The sequence below is a fragment of the Propithecus coquereli genome, unplaced genomic scaffold (genome assembly GCF_000956105.1).
Source record: "Propithecus coquereli isolate 6110/MARCELLA unplaced genomic scaffold, Pcoq_1.0 Scaffold162, whole genome shotgun sequence".
Lineage (NCBI taxonomy): Eukaryota > Metazoa > Chordata > Mammalia > Primates > Indriidae > Propithecus > Propithecus coquereli.
The window spans coordinates 1,063,221-1,071,088 of NW_012140747.1; positions in this window are offsets into that span (position 1 = coordinate 1,063,221).

Consider the following 7,868-nt stretch of genomic DNA (forward strand, 5'->3'; position numbering starts at 1 on the left):
CCATGTGGGCTTCACCACAAGAACCATGAGCTGTGGTAGAAGTGCTGTAAGCCGGGAGTTGCACGATTAGATTTCTTCCAGAAAGGTCACTCTGGGCCAAATGTGAATGGATTGGGGGTGACGTGGGGCAGGGGCCAGACCAGAAGCAGGGAGTCTAGTTAGGAGGCCATTGCAGAGGCCCAAGCAAGAGGTGAGGGGGCCTGAGTCAGGACGTGGTCACGGGGGGGTGGGATTCCACATTGGTGAAGAAGACAGGGTAGATTCCCAGTGTCTGGCAAACGCCGGGGCACCTCTGCAAGCTGGGAAAAACACTGTCTGCTCCTCAATACCAGGTAAGAATCCCAAATGACTGTTGTTTTTGGAATACAATTTGTAACGTGGATTATTTTCTCATTTGTTCTAGATATCAACCACGGAAAAACACAGCGCTATGGATCTAGTCTGCTTTGAGGTGCCCTGTTTATCTCAAAATTCTGGAGGGGACTGGAGAACTTCCAGGGCTTTCCAAGAATGCTGATACCGAGGGCTCCAGTCTGCCCACCAGTGAGAAGGAAGTCAAAGGAAAATATACATATTAGACTTTTGTCTCCATAGGGAACCTGTACCCACCCTGGCCCCTTCCCTGTCAGGTGGCTCGTATCCGTCCTGCCCTTTTCCCTGACATAGTTATGGACATCACTGTCCATATGGATATTACTGATGGCAGCTGTGTGTGTTAAGTGCCTTCAGAGCTTTGCCATTTTTTTGTCCTTTAAAATAATCCCAAGCCACTGTGATCCTCCACGGGCGTACGCTCTGTGGATGCTCATGCCCTTGTGGGTTTCTCTTTGGCTTGGTGCTTTGAGGGAGAAGTCAGTTAGGAAAGAGGACAGAAGGCCAGATAGGGGATGGCTGGGTTTATGAAGCATTAATAAGCAAGGGACCGATGCACTCCTCAGGGGACAAGCTGGGCCTGTTGCACTCCTTGCTGAGCCTCTGAGTGTTCTGGGCCTGGAGCCCAGTTTGAAGCCTTGTGAAAACTGCCCACATGCTGTCCAAAGCCTGCTCCTTCTGCAAGTCTCGCCTAGTAGACTGGAGGAAATGCCCTTTGCTTCAGTGGGGTAATAGTGATTCTAAAGTTTGCAATTTTATAATACAAGATTTAATAGTTGATGAAGCATTTTATATACACTATCATATATCTTCTCCATATAGATCCTATGATATTGGTATTATGAGTCCCATTTAACAGATGAAAAGACTGAGACTCAGAGAAGAAATTGAATATACATTTCCAAAGATCACATGGCAATTAGGAGGCGACAAGGAATCAAACTTGGAGTCACTCAATTCATCACATAGTTCGTTGGCTTCTAAGATAGTCAGGCAATGTCTCAGGCCCTGGGAATACAGTGATGAACGAAGAGATATGGAAGTGTCCCTCATGGACCTTATAGGCCCTTTGGAGAGACACTCGTTAGACAAAGAAGTGCTCAAAAAAAAGACAACTGTAAATACTGATAAAAGCTATGCAGGAAAAACACAGAGTGCTAAGAGAAAATGTAGCAAGGATATAATTTAGATGCAGGTATTGTGTGTGTGTGAGATTGAAGATCATTATAACATTTGAGACCTGAGAAATAGGGGGAGGGCATGGGGAGGAGAGGAGTAAGAGGTTGCAGCAGGAGCTGAGGATAGCATGCGCGAAGGCAAGAAGAACTGGTGTGTGTGCGAAGAGCTGAACACGGCTGCGTGAGTCTGGCCGGAATGGGGTGGGCCAAGGAGAGAGTGGCATGAGATGGGATCTAATTATTGGTAAGCGAGGCTAGACCATTTAGAGCATTTAGCCCTGGGTTTTATTCTAAATGTGATGAGAAACACTGGGGGATTTTAAGGAGGGAAGTTGACTTGGTTTTACATTTCAGACAATCATTCCAAATGCTCAACCAATATTAGGTTGTAGGGGACAAAGCTAGAAGCCAGGAGACCAATCAGGAGGATATTGCAACTATCCAGGGGAAAGATAACAGCCTCATGTCTTCAAATCCTGGAATTTTTGGCTACAGTATGTGCCATACTTGTAATTCTAGAGAACTGGTTGACAGTTGAGAAGGGTTGACATTTGCGATATTTTTAAAATCACCCTTCAGGGGTGATTTACTTACTAGGTATAAGGAAAGAATGAGCCCCTGGCACATTGAAGAATTGGCAAAGATTCCAGCCACACAGTTCTGGGGTTAGGAAGACCATCTCTTCATGATCTAAGAGGCTGCATGACATGCCATGCAAATGACATTTGAAAAGGAAATTGATCACCAGAACTCTTACTAACCACTTTTAATAGCTATGTGACAATGGACAAGTTACTTAACCTCTCTGACCCTAATTTACATCATCTGTGAAAGATGGTTCAAAGTAGTGCTTTTCTCCTAGAATCATAGTAGAATGGGATTACATTTAGAGTTAGATTCATACAAAGATTAAATAAGACGATACATGTACTTAACACAATGCTTAACAGAATAAGCATTCTGTTTTCAATAAATGATAGCTGTCATAATTATTAATAATGATACTTTTACAGTGTAAATGGAATAAAATTAGATACCAACCTCACTTTCATGGAATAATTAATTTCTGTCCCTGGGCTAAGTATTGACATATGTAGTTTAATTTATTAAATGTTACATTTTCTATCACCCCAAACTATTTTAAAATGCTTTGAAATGTTTGGATGAAAGACATGATATAAACATAAAGTAAATTACTCCAAAGAGAAACTTTATCCTACAGAGCTAGACTTTCCCTAATGACTATAGGCTATCTTAAGAATAGCCTATTTTATTATTAAACTGAATAGTTGGTAGTATTGAACACAATTACAGACTCTGTTTTAAAAAATCAACAGTAATTGGATTTCTGAATGCCATTTGAACTATGGAGAGAGACAATTCTCCTTCTAGCTCCAAAATCCACTTACTTTCAGCACAGCACACTGTTAGGGAGTTTTACCTCTCCTAATGGCTTCAGGTAAGCCCATAACTAGAGCATTAGCTTCTCAGTGGAGGAAGGATGTATCAAATATCAAATGCACAGGGCTGCCATGTATCTCTCTCCAATTCTGTTGAAATGGATGTCCTTTGAAAAACTTGTCTGATGAGAGAGTATTGTAGGGGAAATTCCTGAGATTATCACCCTTCCTAACCCTCAGTGGTCTGAGTTTAATCCACAGACAGCTCGGAAGTTTCTATGCTACCTAAACTCCAGTGTGTAACCTGTATGTCTCCTTGACCATGGGGCTCAGTTTCTGGACAGACTTATATTCAAAGACTTATAGATCAACAGTCAAAAGTAATCAGGAAACAATTTAGCCTCTATTTGTATGTCTTGAAAAAAGTTATGAGGATCTAACTTATAACCCAGGAATACTTTTTCTATCTCCTTTTTTCCTCTCCCCAGCTCTTCTGTAGCCCTGCCTTGCTCTACAGTTCCTGTTCACAAACACCTCCCCACAAAACGCTTCTCCATCCCAGTTAGCTTTTTGTCTCTCAGCCAGTAGATTAACTGGCTCTTTCTCCCTTCCTTCTTTTCCATAACCTCTAATCTGGGATCTTTTCTTTCTTTGCCCATGATCCAGTTTCCGGTTCTCTACTATGGATGTCAGGGTATCCAACTGAAAGAGGCTAAGTCTCCATAGGGAATAAAAATGCTCCTTCTTGATGAGGGCTTGATACTTGCTTCCATGGTCGGCTGAGTGTTGTGCTGGAGTGTGGCGCACGGTGGGGCTGGGGCTTGGATCACTGGGTTCCTTGTTTGTTGTATTCAGTCCCAGTTTGGACGCAGTCCCCAAGTCCTACTTGGAAAGAAATTAGTGGGACATGGAAGAAAAACGGAAAATGTGGGTGAAGCTGGCTGTGTTGATCCTGATGGAAGCTTAGAAATACGAAAAATAGTATCTGCAATCGGCTGAGGTGCTGAAAAAGGAAAAAATGGAGGGAGGAGGGAGAGATGGTGAGAAAAGGAAGGGCCCCAGTAGCGGGGCAAGAAGGGGGGAAGAGAAGAGATAAAATGCAGAGAGAAGTGAGGGGCCCTCCAACAAGTCAACAATCAGAGGCTCCGTTGCTTCTGGCAGTAGTCGCTTGATTCACAGTCCAGGGAACTGATTGCAGTGGCATAAGTGACATGCCAGGAACAGGTTTCTGGAAGGAGATTTGGACTGCAGTCAGAGACGTTTCTTGGCTGTGAATAGTGGAACTAGCCTGCTAGGAATATGGCCCCAGATAATGAGCAGGTGTGACGCACTCCTCCGTTATCCACGTCTATTTTATTATGCTTTAGAAACACGCTAAGTCCTCCGCCCCGGCTTCTGAGACATCCAAGCCCAGAATACATGCTTCTGTGGCTGAGCTAATAGAGATGAAGCCAAGGTTTCCTTAGATGTTGCCTCTCATTCCAAAGCAGGTCAAGACTTCATGATTGACATTCTCAAATGCACTATGAATGGACTGTCTGCCCTTTTGCAGGTGGAAGGAGATGTTGGAAGAAACCTTGGAGATCACACAAAACCACCGCTTCCTTTTGCAAGTGAGAAAATGAAGGAAAGAGGGACAGCTTCAAAAACAATCTCCTTCTAAAGTTGGATCCAGAGTTTCCTATCTCCAGAAGAGACAGAAATGAACTCTACTGTGCGTTAGGTTGGTTAATAGAACATGACTACGATGAATAACAGAACATGGCACTTTGATTTCCATTGTCCTTTTCAATTCTCAGCACAGTGCTGTGACAAGGACACGGGTGGCTGATCCATTTCACAGATGAAGAAACTGAATTCAGACTGTTTAAAATCCACAGGTCAAGGAAGAGAGACCCGCTTCAGACACAGCACTCCAGAGCAATTGCGGTGCTACCCTAAAAGGCCGCCTCCTTCTTCCTTGTGCAAATGGTTTTATTTACCTTAGTTCTTGTCTCTATGGTGCTACTGAAGTTGAACAGGACAAAGTGGAGCCATTTTCACTCCCCGATGCTTAGTTTAAATACTGCCAGCAAAGAGGCCTTCGTGGGATCTACCATCTGCAGAAACAACTGCTCAAAAGGCAAATTGCACAGGAGGGAGAGGGGTGAGAGGCCAAGGAGGAATGGTGAGAAGGAAAAGAATGAGGCCATCTTCCTTCTTGCTGGGGGGGTCTCCCCTCCCACTTCCTTTTGTTGCATCTTCCCCCCATGGGGGTCCTATGGTGGCCACTCTAGTGGGAACGTCAGGAGGAAGACAATGTGATGTGGTGGTACCTACTGCTGGCTGTTGGGTAGCCAAATAGGGCAGGGCAGGTAGCCTCTTTCTCCCACTTAACTGGGGTCCTGGGGGTACCTCTTTAGCACGTACTGCCTAAATGCCGCAAACACTATGCACCCAGGAAGCTTCAAGAGGGGTCTGGTCTATATCTCTTCTGATAAAATTTTATGTACATGTGATAGGATGAAAGCATTGATAATATGTAAATAGTTTCAGTATCTCTCTTAGCACCACCCTCCACCCATGGAGAGGGTGCTGTCTTTGGCTACACCATTTCTTCCCTACCCGCAATGACTGCCTCAGTCAAGCTAGAGCTCTTGCTTTCTCTTGGATTGTTGTAGAGCTCCGCAGACTACCCACCCCGATATTTAACTATCTTTTCTCCCCTGACTTCCTGATTGGCGTAATTCTCCAAACTTTCTACTTTCTAATCCAAGTTATCATCCTTTTCCTCCTCCTTAAATTATTAATTCAAAATTTACTGTCTTTAAATGGACAAGTGCTAATGGGGAAAACGTGTAGATCTTTTTTTTTCCCCACCCACGGTCAAGAGTAGTTTCAAGATATTTCAGCGAGGATAGTGGGACGTGCCTCGGAGAAAGGAAGGAACCTCATCCAGTAACACCAGGCTGTTGTTTTTGGATCACATGCTGTGAATTGATTTATTGTTTGAAGTGATGAAAAAGGTGTTCGGAGACTGGGAGGAGAGTTTTGCACTGCGGTGATGCCCCCCCCAGCCAGGGAAAAGTGTTCTGAGCCATTCAGAACTAGGAAATGTGGGGTTATTTTGGTAGCTGTCAGCAGGAATTGGCTACAGTCTGTATGTTAAATAAATACAAACTGCCTATTTAATTATTTAACAACGAGAACAAACGCCCCACTGTTGGCAAGAGGAAAACAGTCAGCACTCAAACTATGCAAAATCCCATCTCGTTCCCATGATGTGATCTGACCCTGTTTGCACCCGCAGGCTTGGCTGCAACCCTCCAGGGCATCTTATCGCTGTTTTATTGGAGTTGGAACGCGGCTGGAATTGGAGTACAAATTTCCTTGAGCAAGGAAATGCTGGAGAAACAAGAGCAAGTTAACCTCCAAATGGGTTCCAAGGCAACCGCTGTGTTGAAACTTCACTTGAGTTTCACTGGCGTTTTTTTTTTTTCTGCCTCTGCCAAATTGTTGATACCCTTCCCTCCTGGAAATGGCTGAATTTGAGCAACCAGGAGCAGGAAGGCTCTCCTTTACTTAAGAGCTACTACAGCAAGAATTCACACTTTCTGCCCGTGAGAAAATAGCTTATAATACTGTGTTGATTTTACTGTTTGCTTTAGAAAAAAGACCCTTAAGGCTAATTGATGTAAACATACAGAGGCTTGGAGAGGCAGGCTGAGCTTACTAGAATTTTTATGACCTGAAGTGTTGAACACTAGAAAACTTTTTGATGCTAGCCTAACTTTTTGTATTTCATGTGTGTGTGTGTGTGTGTGTGTGTGTGTGTGCAAATATAAATAAAAGCTTGCCTTTGTGATCTAGTAAAAGTTTTGCAATGTCATATATACATTTCTAAATTTTGGAACCTAAAAGATCATTGATAAGTATTTAATATGAAAAAATAGGTATTTATATTCAAGATTAATAGAATAGCTGAGAGTAATCCATATAAATGAAAAATAAAAGGGCAGAGGAAAGAGGATGGACACAGAGAAGAGAAAGGAGGGGAAGGAGCGGAGAGATTATAGAAAACATCAAAACGAGGATTGCTTGAGAGCTACAATGAAGGTTTGTGCTTCCTGCTGCCTCTTTTTGCAACCTTGAAGGGCAGGAAGCAAAGCTGCACCACATTGCAGCTTCTGTCCTAGGCTACATCCTCAGTGTTTAGTGAGCCCATGGACATTGACCTCGGCTTCCATGAAGTCCTCACCTTTTGATTTGGGCTGAGAGTTTTGATTTAACTTGGTGAAATTTGTACTTCTTGGAGGACCTCCTTCCCCGCTCGTACGTGGTGCAATGCCCCAAGACTGGCATTTTTAATTTCCAGATTCTCAACAGACACAGAGCACAGACTGCAGCAAACATCAGCTCACCTGGTCCCTCAGGTCACAGGCTCCTTCCTCAGGGGAGCAACAGACACCCCAGACGAGGCCAGACCCTCTTCTTATCCACCCTCGTGACCCCTTTGCTTTCTTTTTCATAGCACTTACTCCGGACTTTAATTATGTATTTATGCTGTGATTGTTTATATAAAGTTTTCTTCCTAACCAGACTCTCAGTTCCATGAGAACTCGGACATCCTTACCCTGGCTGATGAAGGTGACTGCTCAGTCACCTGACAGCCTGGCAGCTGTCTGCAACAAATATTTATTGAATGCATGTACATATTGTATTATGATATAGTACATATATGTGCTATTAATATAGTATTAGTGTATGTATATAATACATCAAGAGCATGTCTATGTGTGCACACACACACGTCCAACGTTTACTTAGTTCCTCTGAGCTTAATTTACTCATTTGTAAAGTGAAAGTGAACAGAAGGCTCTTTGCAAACCCGAAGGGCTAGACCGATAGAAAAGGTCGGAATAATCTTTCATAGGAAACA